The sequence below is a fragment of the Pleurodeles waltl genome, chromosome 5, assembly GCF_031143425.1.
Source record: "Pleurodeles waltl isolate 20211129_DDA chromosome 5, aPleWal1.hap1.20221129, whole genome shotgun sequence".
In the NCBI taxonomy this organism is placed as follows: Eukaryota; Metazoa; Chordata; class Amphibia; order Caudata; family Salamandridae; genus Pleurodeles; species Pleurodeles waltl.
In genome coordinates, this window is record NC_090444.1 from 1,178,612,895 (window position 1) to 1,178,625,866 (window position 12,972).

The window sequence follows — 12,972 nt, forward strand, 5'->3', positions numbered from 1 at the left end:
AGAATTCGATACTCATCACGTGGTCCTAATGATACGTGGCACTTTGATAGTGATATACATAATAGCATACAAATTACAATTTTCTATGCTACTGTCAATTCTTAAATTTATTACTGTTGCGAATCATAAATTTAAATAGTTGACATTAATAAATGGTGTTGGTAGTTCATTTTGATTTTGTTCAAACAATGCAAATTACGATTACAAAATTCTAGTTTTTGGCATATTACAAGTGCATCAGTGAAACAATATATTTTCACAGCAATAGCTACTTGCTTCCTTCATTGTGATTCCTTCTTCCATTTCAAATTGAGAAACATCCTATTACAACTCCTGCATCACAAAACTTTCTTACTGTAATATCCTCATGAGTCTCTTACAAGACTTATTCATCTACCTTGTCAGTATATGTTGTTTTTACTATTCAATTAACATATGTGGCTGCCAACTCTTAGTACCTTATGACTTACAAATATTTCCCACCTCATTTGTGTGCCCTGCCAGTCTATCTGTTGAACATGCTTAGAATGATGCCAGTTGATTCGAGGAATGTGGGAGATGTAACCTTATGTGATTAGGGTCCCTTAGAAGTATTTGGAGGCCGAACAGGGAAACTATCATTCTCCCAGTAGAGATAATATTTGCATGTTTATTCCCACATTGATAAATCCTTGTTACCCATTGTGCCTAAAATGCCTGAATGCTATATATCTCTAGAGACATTGCATATTTCCATTTACAATGCTACACAACACAGCCATCTTTAATTGTTCTTATCCCCAGAGCAATCTATAGCATATCACCTTCCTGTTTTAAAAGCATGTCTTATCTGTTCTCAATTGTTCAACAAAGAACAGCCACCTGGGATCTTTAATCATCCCCACATCCTGTTAATCCCATTTTGGGAGTTTTTGCTCTTGTATTGCCCTTGTACAAGACCACCATGGGTCTTTAGTATGGGCATGCAGAAATATATTTATGCAGACAAGCAGTTAAAATAGAATTTCTGCTTGCAGTACAATCCATCACCAATAATAATTAAAAATCTTAAACCATAAGGAAATATGTTGGTAAATCCATTGCATGAAATCATAGTTAAGAGCTGTAATGCATGTGTAAGCAGAAAGGATGGAGATTATGGCTCTATTAGTAAAAACAACTGGGTTTAAACACTTTCACAATGTGCAACAAAATCTCAAGGGATTATATAGAAGTCATTCCTCAGAGCACTGTTTGTACCAATGATATTTAATGCTATTGATGGCAAGAGTTCTCTCTTCATTGGTGATTATTTGTTTTTATCTGTTGCAACATATTTAAGAACACAGAACTCACCCATTTTAAAGTACTTTTAATACATCATAAGATGGATTAACAAAACCACTAACCAACCTAGGTACTTGAGTGAATATAGTAAACCAACTGAATTACAAAGATGTCCATAGAACCAAGAGCACATTAAGACTGGTGGTAATTCTGGAAACCTCATCACATTTTATATTTTTTCAGTCATGATGAGCAATTACATGAAATCAATTGTCTGAACCATATTATTTTCAGAAACTATTTGTTGTTTGAAATGGATAGTGAACACATGGCTTAGTGAGGAGAAAATATAAATTTAGTAAGTCTGAAAATTTGAAATACAACATAACAGCTTTCATGTCCAGTAAATGTGACAGAACATTTGTGTCTATTTCTTCCAAAAGACAAACTCACTGTACAATACAGTTCGCTTATGTTTGTTTATAAGCATAAGTGGTCAAGCGTACATTTCTTGGAAATGTAAAATTGTGTGCTAACAGTTTGTAAATGATACAGGTAGACCTTTAATATACAAAAGTATTTAACTTAAAAATAATTATTTTGGTATTCACAAACCTGATTAAATGAATGTCCTAGGACATCTAATAGTATAAGTGTGGTTTCTAATTTGGTTAATAAAATTCTGTCCTCCATCATGATAAACATTCCTGCTCAAAGAAATTGTTTGAGGAAAATTGTCCACAATTAAAGTTCAGCACCATTAGCAAATTTGCATTCTCTACTATGCCTAGTAGACACTTTGGACTAGATACTTCCAATTGAAATTCATCCAGTGTCAATGTTAAATGGTGCAAGTAATTCCACCAAAAGTGGATCCTGGCAGTGTACCCCCAAAGTGAGGTCAAATTGCAGTGCCTTCTGAGCTATTTGCCCTAAAATGCTGATGTATGTTCCAAGCTAGGTAGGAACAAAATATTGACTTGGTAGTGAAACAGTCTTTCTCTGAGCTAACTCTGACCACCATGGTGATGAACGAGCCACTGTAGGCAGGGTGATAGAATTTCCATCATGCTGTCTAAATATTTTAATGTACTGCGCAGCACAGCTTTAGATTTTGTGCTTCAACCAAAAACCAATACAATGTATGTATATAGCTAAGAAAACATGCAAACAAATATAATTCTCCAACCTCATTATATTTCTTTCAGGAAATGACAAACTTAAGTTTTATGGCGTCTGGATACATCTTGCGATCGATGGGTAGGTTAGATAATCTTTCTATTCCTTTTTACATTTAAAAAAAAGTTATTCACTGAGGTTAATCTAGATTCATGCTGCAACTTCAAACCGAAAACCACAATTTATTGCTAGAGTTTTTGTGGATGCAGTCAACAGAGAAGGAGGTAAGTTCCTGGGTATGTTGCAAATATAACTCCTAAATAAATAATGTACAACATGTATTACTAGTGCTCGGTATTCTGCATGCAGAAAGGTTCTCTGGTGACTGGATTAGCAACACACATACTTGTCAAATACATTTCTGTGTTGTAAGTCAGCAGGAGGAGATTACTGCTGTGAAATAAAAAATTAACCCTCAACAGTTTTGATATACTGATGGGCGCACAAGACAGATTCTTTCTCTTCGTTGTACTTGTTTTAACTTGAGTGCCACTGCCTGGCTCACTTACCTTTTTAAATATCCTCTAAAAGACCACCTTTCTATCTATGTGGTTTGTATAAAGGGACTATGACATATGTGAGTTGTGGGTGTTGACAACACAACCTAGTTTATTGGTACTTTAACTTCTTGATGTGTTATTTCCTTGTTTTTAAACTGATAGTATTTTTTGTAATTTTGTAATTTAGTTTCGTTTTAGGATGTCCAAGGCTGGTAAAAGCTGATAGAGGAACAGAGAATTCATATGTTGCAGTCATTCAGACATCTTTTAGGTCTCGCTGTGATGATAGATTGGCCGGACTACAAAGTTTCAGATATGGGAAATCAGTGCACAATCAGGTAAATTGTTAAATTTCTATAAACTCTGTAAATGTCATTCTTCATCTGTGATGTAAGGGTTTGAATGCACAGCAATTCCAGTTGACAAATGCCCACTAACGTACACTGTTTCTGATTTGAGCCAACTTGACAGAAAAAAGTAAAATAAAATTTGAAAAGAGTAAAAAAAATAATAGCATAGGCGTGTATCTAATACTGATGTCACTGCAACTGCTCTCTTTTTTCATAACAATATGCAGGATGCTGGTTCCCATACCAAATAAAGTATTTGTTTATCTTTGGGACTCATCCATAAATGGAAGGATAGAGCAGATGGCCCCTTATGTTGTGTTCGCATGTGGGTGCATGTGGATTCTGTAGTCCTTCTGAATGTTTTTGTTATGGTGGTGAGTTTAACTATTAGCCGTTTGTGCTTTCAAATATGGAATCTATGTTTTCTAATTCATGTACCTGATTCACACAGGTAAGCGTACAATTTGGTTTGCGTTTAATCTTTTCTGATATTCACAAACATAGTTAATTTATGACTAGGGAAGACTCCAGTCATGGTTGAGAAATTCACACATAAAAAGATAAGACAAGCCTATATTTTTTATGTGCAGTGTTCTTCGTAATAAATTGTAGCTGCCTTTCCTGGAAGAGTGTCAGTGGGTAACATTTTTAGTTTTCTACTATAAAGGTCCTGATAACGCACAATTTTACAGTTTTAGTTTTTATGTTAGAAAGTTGTTTGCAATGGTTTTAATTTACATTTGCAATTCTAGTTTGGCACATTTGTGATCACTGGGATGGCTTTTAAATCATTGCAGTTGTTAAATCTACTGTAAAATTCTAAGGAAGTTTTAGTCTTAAAACGGAAAGCTGTGAAGTGATTGCTGCAATGTTTTTCTATCCTATTCTTTCATATTAGTACAGAGTTTTTGTTTTTTTGTTTTGTGAGGAATAATAATCTTGATCTCTTTTATAGTGAAACCACAACAAATATTGATGTCTTCCATAGCAAGCTTAGGATGAACCTTTGTGTGGAACTGCTTTTCCTTCTGATATTTTAATCCCATTCACCTTTAAAAATTAAAACTGTTATTTTTGTTCTGGGGTTTACTATACTTATTGTTTCTTTTGTGCATTTCATGTCTACCTCCATTTGTAAGGGCATCCCTACATTATTAAAAGTTAATAAAATGTTAATAATTTTGAACCAACTTCTTATCATTTTACTTTCAACAGCGAGCTGAAAGCTTCTATTCATTTCTGAAAAAGTCTTGGATTCAGATGTGTCTTGAAAATGAACGCAAATTCATTTATATTGGTAGCTATTGGGAGCAAAACTATTAATCAGTATTTATGAACATTTTTCCATTGTTGCAATTTCTAGGACATTAAACATTATATTTATTTGCTTTATATTAGTATGGTTAAGATGATAGATTTAATCAAGTCTAAGTTGTGTTCATTTTGAAGAGGTCAATGAAGACCAGAACTCTTGCCTAACATTGCATTGCCAGGGCAGGGAGGAGGGGCGTAGTGGTAGCAACATTGGTCATGCCTTAATGACATCTATGTCATGTACTGGAATACAAAAAAACATTGTTTTGTGGGTTCTCAATATCCCGTTATTTGGCATCTTCGTTGGTTGATTGTTTAGACATACAAGAAAGTGATGGATACATGTATTTATTTTTAAAGGACTATGTTCAGATTCAAGCATTCTGGAACTAATAAACAGTATTGTGCTGATATTCATGGCATTTTGTTATAATTCCAAACAAGTTACAAGTAGTGTCATAATATATCTGCATGGCAAAGTTATTTTGCAAGGATGTTTCCTTTTACATTAGCACTGAATTTGGAACATTAACTTGTTTCTTATATGTGGCTTGTATCATTGGAACTTTAATTAACAGATTCAAAGCCTGAGTTGAGGTAAAAGTAAAAGATTGTTGCTGTTGTTATTGGTCAGTTGTGAGTGGCTTTTACTGGCCAGCTGTGCATGGAAGGTCTTGTGAAGCACAAATGACACATTTCTAATTGATGATAACTAAATATGATTCTATCAGTAGGCTAACAACTACTCTTTTAATAACACTGTTTAGAATATATTGAGAAAATAAGCGCATGATGTCATTTTAGAATTAGCTTGCAGTTTAGGTTTATGCCAGAGCATATAATGCTTTCAGATTTTCAATCCCCTAGTTTGGGACTCATTACGAGGCTGGCGGTCTTGAGACCACCAGCCTCTTGGTGATGGGTAGACCACGAGGGTACCACCGTCTCCACTGGGATCAGTGAGAGGCTGATGGAGGAGGAGGTCGGAATCAGCCATGGTGGCGTGCATGCAGCGCGGCCATGCTGATTACGACCTGGATCTCTGTCAGCCTTTTCATGGCTGTTTTACCACCATGAAAAGGCTGGTGGAGAACAGGTGCAGAGGGCCACAAGGGGGGGGGGCCTGCAATGCCCATGCACTTGTCATGGGCAGTGCAGGTGTCCCCCTGCCCAGCACCTTTGCAATGTTCACTGTCTGTTGTTGCGCAGACAGTGAGCATTGCGGGGATTTTGGTGCACCCTGCAGGCAACAGCATTGCCACAGGCTTGATTATGAACTGGATGCAGTGCTGCCACCACTTTCCTACCAGGCTGACTAGTGGAAACCTCGGTTTCTGCCAGATAGCCTAGCAGGAAAGTTGTAATTGGTCTGGCGGGATGGTCACCACTATGGTGGCAGCCATCCTGTGTTCCCATTCACCAAATTCATAATTAGGCCCTATATGTGTCTCAAATATTTAAGAACTGTATGTCCATCTTCTGTGTTACTTATTGTTTATTAATTGTATTTTCTGTCCTATTACCAGACTTTCAGTAGAGGTTTAGTCTCAAAAATTTAATAAGAATGAGTGTTGACTATTTTCTAAAATATAATGATTAAGATTTAAGTGGGATATTTAGGTTTTGGCACATAATGTCAAAAATGGCTTACGCACCATTGACCCAACACCACATTAGGGACATTTGTTCCATTGATGTTTGTTTTTGAAGTAGGCAACCCATAGAAGATGGGTCGTTAAGACAAGGTACCTACAAGTCATGCATTTTATCTTGAGGCATCAACAAGAACACTTATGGCACAAATTACCTATGAAAAATGACTCACCTAACGTAAGATTACATAATTAGTCACTGTTTTCACCTGTCTGATGTTTACTTTATTGTACTGATTGGTGTTGCTTGATCTGAGTTGTTGCTGTTGTGCTATGTAATGTGACTAATAAACAATGGTTCAAGTGTATATATTTCACTATTTGTTTATGGTTTTCAATGTTCCACCTTGTTTTAATTGTGTTTGTTCACACAGAGCATGGTGTCAGTTTACATCTTGGACCTTTCTAACCCTATTCACATGTGAGTTTAAATACAGTAACACCGTTATGAATTGTTTCTATTTTGTGGTATATAAGTATACTTTTTTTCTGATGCTTAATTTTGACATTGTATTTGTATTAACAATAAAGTTACCTACTTGGACAAATGCAAGCTACTTCTTCTTTCTTTTACTTCCATCAAACGTATTAACCATACAAAAAAATCAAGTTACTTTACTCGCCTTATATTTAGGTATATTAATTGTACCAAAATCTCACTATCGCCAGATCACCTTTAACTGCTCCACCACTCTGCCTGCTAGCATTCATAGTTTCTAAATATTTTTCTTATTCCTATCATGGCTTTAACACCTGCAATGTTTCCTCATCAATCTTCTCATGTGTGGCTTAAAGATTTATCAATGCAATTAGTGCATTTTCCATTCTGTGCTCTTTCTACATTAATTTTGGTGTCTTTTTTGGAGTCACATTCAATCTCCTGTCAGAAACGTACCCGCCATTTTTAATATCTGAGCTTAATGTTAAAAAATTGACTCTCCGACTTGATTATATGTTGCATTTCGTTCCTATTCTATTAGTGTTTTATAGCCCTTTCTTACCCCTTGTGAGGACACCTCCTAACATAATATGCTCACCACTAATTGGGCATGATCAGACCTATAAACATCCTTGATACAGACTCTGTCTTTTGAGCCCCACCTTTGATAAGAACATAGTAGCAAGCCTATTTCTGCACAGGATTACCTGTCTGATGTGTTTGTTCTAGATGCCTGCCCTTTTCAAAACTGAATACCATTTTATTCACATTATCATCGTCTCACTGTCCCATGGCCATTTAAAGTTCAAATGCTGGTTTTCACCCAGCAATATATTTACAGATAGACTGTGAAACACACCTTCTACTCATACCCTTTATAAAACACACAATTAGATTTTGCCTTCAATCAACAATCACATTTTTATAGCGTGGGATCACCTACACTGTATTAATGCCCTTGATTCTGCCTTTATATCTTTAGATCTGCTCTTCAAAACCCACCCTAAACCACACAATATTTCTCTTAATATATTTTCAGACACTGTGAAAGTAAAACCACAAAATATATGAATTTGTTATGTGTGGCTCTCATAGAGAGCCACCAGTGTGAATAACGGAATTCCAAATCCAGTAATTTGCGGATATGGCATGGCTTGGCATCTTTTGTTTACAAAGCCTGCTACTTACTGTAGCTACACCATAAAGGAATTCTAGGCTGATATGGCTGGCCTCTCTTCTCTCTAGCCTGCCAGAGCAGCACTGGAAAGCAGAGAGCACCCCTTCTGGGGGGGAAGGGAATGGAAGGCATAGAGATCTGTGGGATGGGTGGCAAGGGTCCATTTTGTTTTTTAATTTTGGGATTGGAGAGGGCCTATGTTGTGTTTAGCTCTCCAATCATTCCTCTGTCCCTGATTAGCAGTTGAAAACAGGGGCAGATGACTTTGGGGGCCATATATAACATCGTTTTTAGAGGCATAAAGAGTGTAATCATAGACAACTTGAGCTTTGCTCTTAACTATTTGATATCACTTAGTGCTCTCAGTAAAAAAAATCCACATATTTCACAATTACTTACTATATTTCTATATATTAATTTAAATATATTGTTCTGCTCAACTGTAACATGTTTTCTGTTGACCTCTTTTCTGTAGGACACAGATGTTCTAAACACTGGTCGCAAGATAATGGTCGCAATTTGAGTCTTTCCCATGTGGGTTTCCACTACCTTTGTATAGTCATTGAAATATTAATGTTTTGCAATCAGAGTTCAGTTGCAAAATCTTAATACATCCCATTCAGAAATGCTATTTGAAACGGATGCCTTATACACGCCCCTTTCAAATACTGATTTGCTTTTGAAGTACCAAACTAACATTGTGTTACAGAACCTCAATTTGTATTTGATACACAGGGTGAGAATTGGACTCTTTGCAACCACAAAAACAGGTACATTTAGCATTTGAGATCTAATAATGGATGATAGGCCAAAAGGCCAGGGAAGGAGAAGGAATAATAATGGGAGCAAGGCTGAAGGGAATAAGAAGTTATTTCAAAGCACAGGGAGGAGGAGTAGAAGATTGATGATGGGGTTGAATTCACAGTAAGGATGGAAAAACATGAAAATTATGTTATGTTATGTTGTTGCTTGTGACTTGCACACTGATATCTCGTGTGTTTGTGGACTGCAATTTTAGGAGACATCAAAAATATAAAGTGTGAGTAAAGATGCTTAGGTGTGTAGTGACTGTAATTTGGACCAGAAGCAATTCTCAACCCAAGATATTTGCTTAATGAAACTCAAGCCTCAGTGGTAGAGCAGAATGTGTAGAGCTGAACATACAAACAGGAATAGAGTGAGGGGCAATTTTGAAATCTGGTGCTACAAGAGATCTTTACAAGCATGCTTTATCATGAATCTTCCTTCCAGAAGATTAGATGCTTTAAAAATGTTTTCTAAACTATTTAGGGTCATAGTTTACATATGGGTAAATCTAAAATTCTATTTACAATATAGTGAAATTAATTTTACATGCTTAAACTACTTAATGGGTTGTTTCCTCTACAAATGTATTCGCTGTTTCTTCTTTGGACTAGTAAGGTAAAATATTTGTCATTCCACCAAATAGTAACTTCAGACAGACTTTCATATTACTCATATCATACAAATTAGAATTTTCCAGGCATTTTGAAAACCTAGATACATTTTGCTACGTAGTGGTTACATGGGTGTCACCACGATAAGGTACTTAAAATACATTATGAACTGGAAATGTCATTTTAAATCAAATTATATTTTTTGTTATCATCTAGGTGCAACAGATCTCTTGTTGATGTCGACCTCATCCAATATTCTGAAACTTTATGCTGTGAACAGCATGTTCCATTGGAGATTGCAAATGCATCATTTCGAAAACTATGCCATTCTAACCTTCAAAATACTTCTTTGAAAAAATGCACAAATGCTAAAGAAGCCACTGCTTCTTCTATTCACCTAACTTCTCACTTTATTTCAGCTGCAAGAAGATTGAGTGCAGTGATACCACGGACATTTGAAGAAGTGTGCACTTTTTACAATGTTATTATTTGATAGAATTCTTGAATTATGCTAATTAAACATAAAGGCATCTTATGTTACCAGTATGTTAGCAAATATTAGGAAGAATGACTGCTGTAAGATGCTGTGACTGCAATTGTTATTACTTTCTTAGTTAATTTGTCCTTGTGTTTTTAGGTGCATTACAATTATCTGCTGTGTTTCACTATTGCACAGTCGTGTTAGTTTTGGAGTACTTCATGTTGCATTCCAAGTGGTTAATAGTTCTAAAGGCTCTTTGTTAGGAATGTATTTCCTCCTGGTGAACAAGTGTAACCTTGTTTTGGATTAACACACAGTAACTAGCCAAAAACGACGGCTATTGAATTAGAAATATTTCAATAGAGAATAAAAATTAATTTAACTTAAGACTGTTTGAAATCCTCTAATTGACTTCCATTTTTGCACTGTTCTCAAATGGATATATTGTTACAATAATTTGTATGAAGCTAGTTTTACAGGTCTAAAATGATTGTTCTTAATGTGCTTATTGGTGTTAACAAGGGGCACATTTACAGTTTTGGGGTTGGCCTGCGGAACTGACAACGTCAGCTGTAACCTTTTCCTAACCGTTTCCTTGATGAAATATCATCCGCCATATCAATAGATCTCTGCATGCTGCAAATACATTTCTCTGGCTTCAGTGTATTCTCTAGTGTGCACAAAGAACTGAAGTCAAGCTGAGTGCAGAGTAGGTGCCATGTGTTTCTTGACGTAGCTCAACATTTCTTTTAACCAAAGTGAAAGTTGGTTTCAGAAAAAAAAAGTAAATAATTATTGAAAAGTATCAGCTAGGCAAGCTATCTGTAGTCCTACTGGGTTGAGATCTAGGAGAAAACATCAAGGAGCAGGTAACAGCTCATTTATATCACCTATATAGAGATAGAAACAATAGGCCAAATACTTGTTTGCCTCTGCCAACAGAATTATCTCTTGCTCAAGTGACCTGTCCCTCACTCATTCAAAACAGTGTAGTTATTCTTCACTTGCAAGACAGTACAACTATCCCTCACTACCACACATAGCAATCACAATCAAGGGACAGAGCTGTTTCACATGGGCCAGTGAAAAACAAACACAACATGGATGCTGCATTAAACAATAACATATGTTTTGCAAAAATTAGGTGTATGTGCTTTGCCAGTGCATTTTCTATTAACAGGTGCCCAGCTGTGTACTGCGCTAGCACACAGTTCATGACGTGGCCCCATATTATAACACAAGCTTAAATAAACACTGCATTTGTAACACTTGGACAATCAACAATATAAATTGTTATGAAAGCCAACCAACAATGCCATGAACAATATTGTTTAAGTGCTTGGCCATAAGCCCAGAATCTCGCCAGTGTAGTGCACATTTGGGGGGATAAAGCATTATATAACTCTGTTATATAACTCTTATTCACTTTGGTTAGGTAACTGGTTGCAAAGTCTCCTCTCGCTTTCAAAGGAAATGGGAGTTATGTATAAAAGGGAAACCGTGAAAGCTCCAAACCTCTAAAGAGAAGTTCTATCAGGTAAGCTGTGAATTACTTACATAAGCTTGCCCACAAGAATGTGAAACACCAACAGGCAAAGTGATTGGCAGTCACTCTAATACATACCAAAGCTATTTAAATTATATAACATACTATTTAGTAGGGCTATCAAAAACAAGCACTGACAAATCCAAAAGGTCTGGGATATTTTTGAGTGAACATGTTATTTCTTATGACGGCTGGAATTTGATGGAAATAAGGCTTTAAAAAGAGTAAGTGTTGTTACCTCATGATGAAGAAAAAGAAAGCAAACATAGCCTGGATTCATTGGGATGCTTAAGGAAAAACCTGCTTGGCTTAAAGTGGGTTATGACATCTACTTCATAGGAAAGAACTGGCAACTATTTTCTAAATGCTTTTAATTTGAAGTAAATTGGCTTTGTAAAATTAGCTATGGAAAATCAATGAGGGGGCTGTTACGTATTGTGCAAACTGAAGTAAATTTTATCTAGTTACTGGAGCTAATAATTGTAGGATACTTGTGGTGAAATATATGTTGAGCTCATTTGTAAGTGGATTTGGAGTTCACAAACCCAAATTATCATATTTGTGCAGAGCATCCCAAAATATACAGGGAGGAATTTTAGCATCAAAATGGGAAAACCTATACGTCTTTTCAAGAATAGTTGATCAATACTTCTCCAATTGTACTTGAAGACTTCAATTATGACTGACTTTTTGGTTGGCCCATTCTGTTTAACAACTTGCTTTGCTTCTTCATACATTTTACAAGGAGTTATCAATATATTAAAATCTACCATTCATCATGCCTGGCAAAGATTTTTTCTGACCTCCAAACATAATCTCTATAGTCTTGCAAGTTGTCGTATCGCTAGGTGTTACGCAAAAAGTCCATTCTTTTTAGCTTTTTCTTTTGGTGCCTTGTACGTATGCACTATCCAATCCCTGCTGTTCACATTTTAACTTCAAAACAGAGATAAGTTTGCCTAACCTTTTACGTTGATGTATGTTCAGAATGTGCACATTTATATTAATATTTGTAGCATATTTGTCCAACAAGATTAGATAGTGATACAGACTATTCTTTATACTTCTGTGTTCATTTATCTGGATTTCATTTTGGTATCTCACTTATGGAAGCAAATTCAGCCTTCAAGAATGATACCCAAAATTTAGAGGAACTCCTGAGTAATCAAATGTTTTGATCCTCCATGTTGCCAAATAGACATTATTACTACTGCAAATGATAGTCCTTGTTGACTTTATGGGTTATAACTGGCAAAATGTAACAGTGCATTATGGTCAGTAGGATTATTTTACAATTGTAATTCTAATCAACTTGATGTATGTAATATTTTGATTTTTAGGCTGAGTACTTCTTCAAAGCTAACACTAGAGGTGAACTTAAAATTGCATAAGTACAAACAAATGAATTCTTTCAACTTGTCCCTTTTCCTATGCAAAGGATGGAATTGATATATAATGTCACCAATATTGTACATTTTTGGAAATGAACCTTTTTTGGTATAAAAATGTTTTTTATTAAAAGCTGCCACCTACATATTTGCTATACAGGCGAGGGTGGTGGGCAAGCCACTCCTGTACTCATGCATTTTCTTTTAACATATGTAATTCAATGACAACCAGTCACAGAGCTCTAATGAATTCTATGAAGAC

At 35.7% G+C, this 12,972-nt stretch overlaps 1 long non-coding RNA gene across 1 annotated transcript; it reads left to right on the forward strand.

The window, feature by feature from the left end:
* Nucleotides 1-3,257: 3,257 nt before the first annotated feature.
* On the forward strand, nt 3,258-9,539 carry LOC138297368 (uncharacterized). Its single transcript, XR_011204059.1, has 3 exons — nt 3,258-3,283; nt 6,636-6,682; nt 9,512-9,539. It is a non-coding gene; the product is annotated as an uncharacterized lncRNA (long non-coding RNA).
* Nucleotides 9,540-12,972: the final 3,433 nt, after the last annotated feature.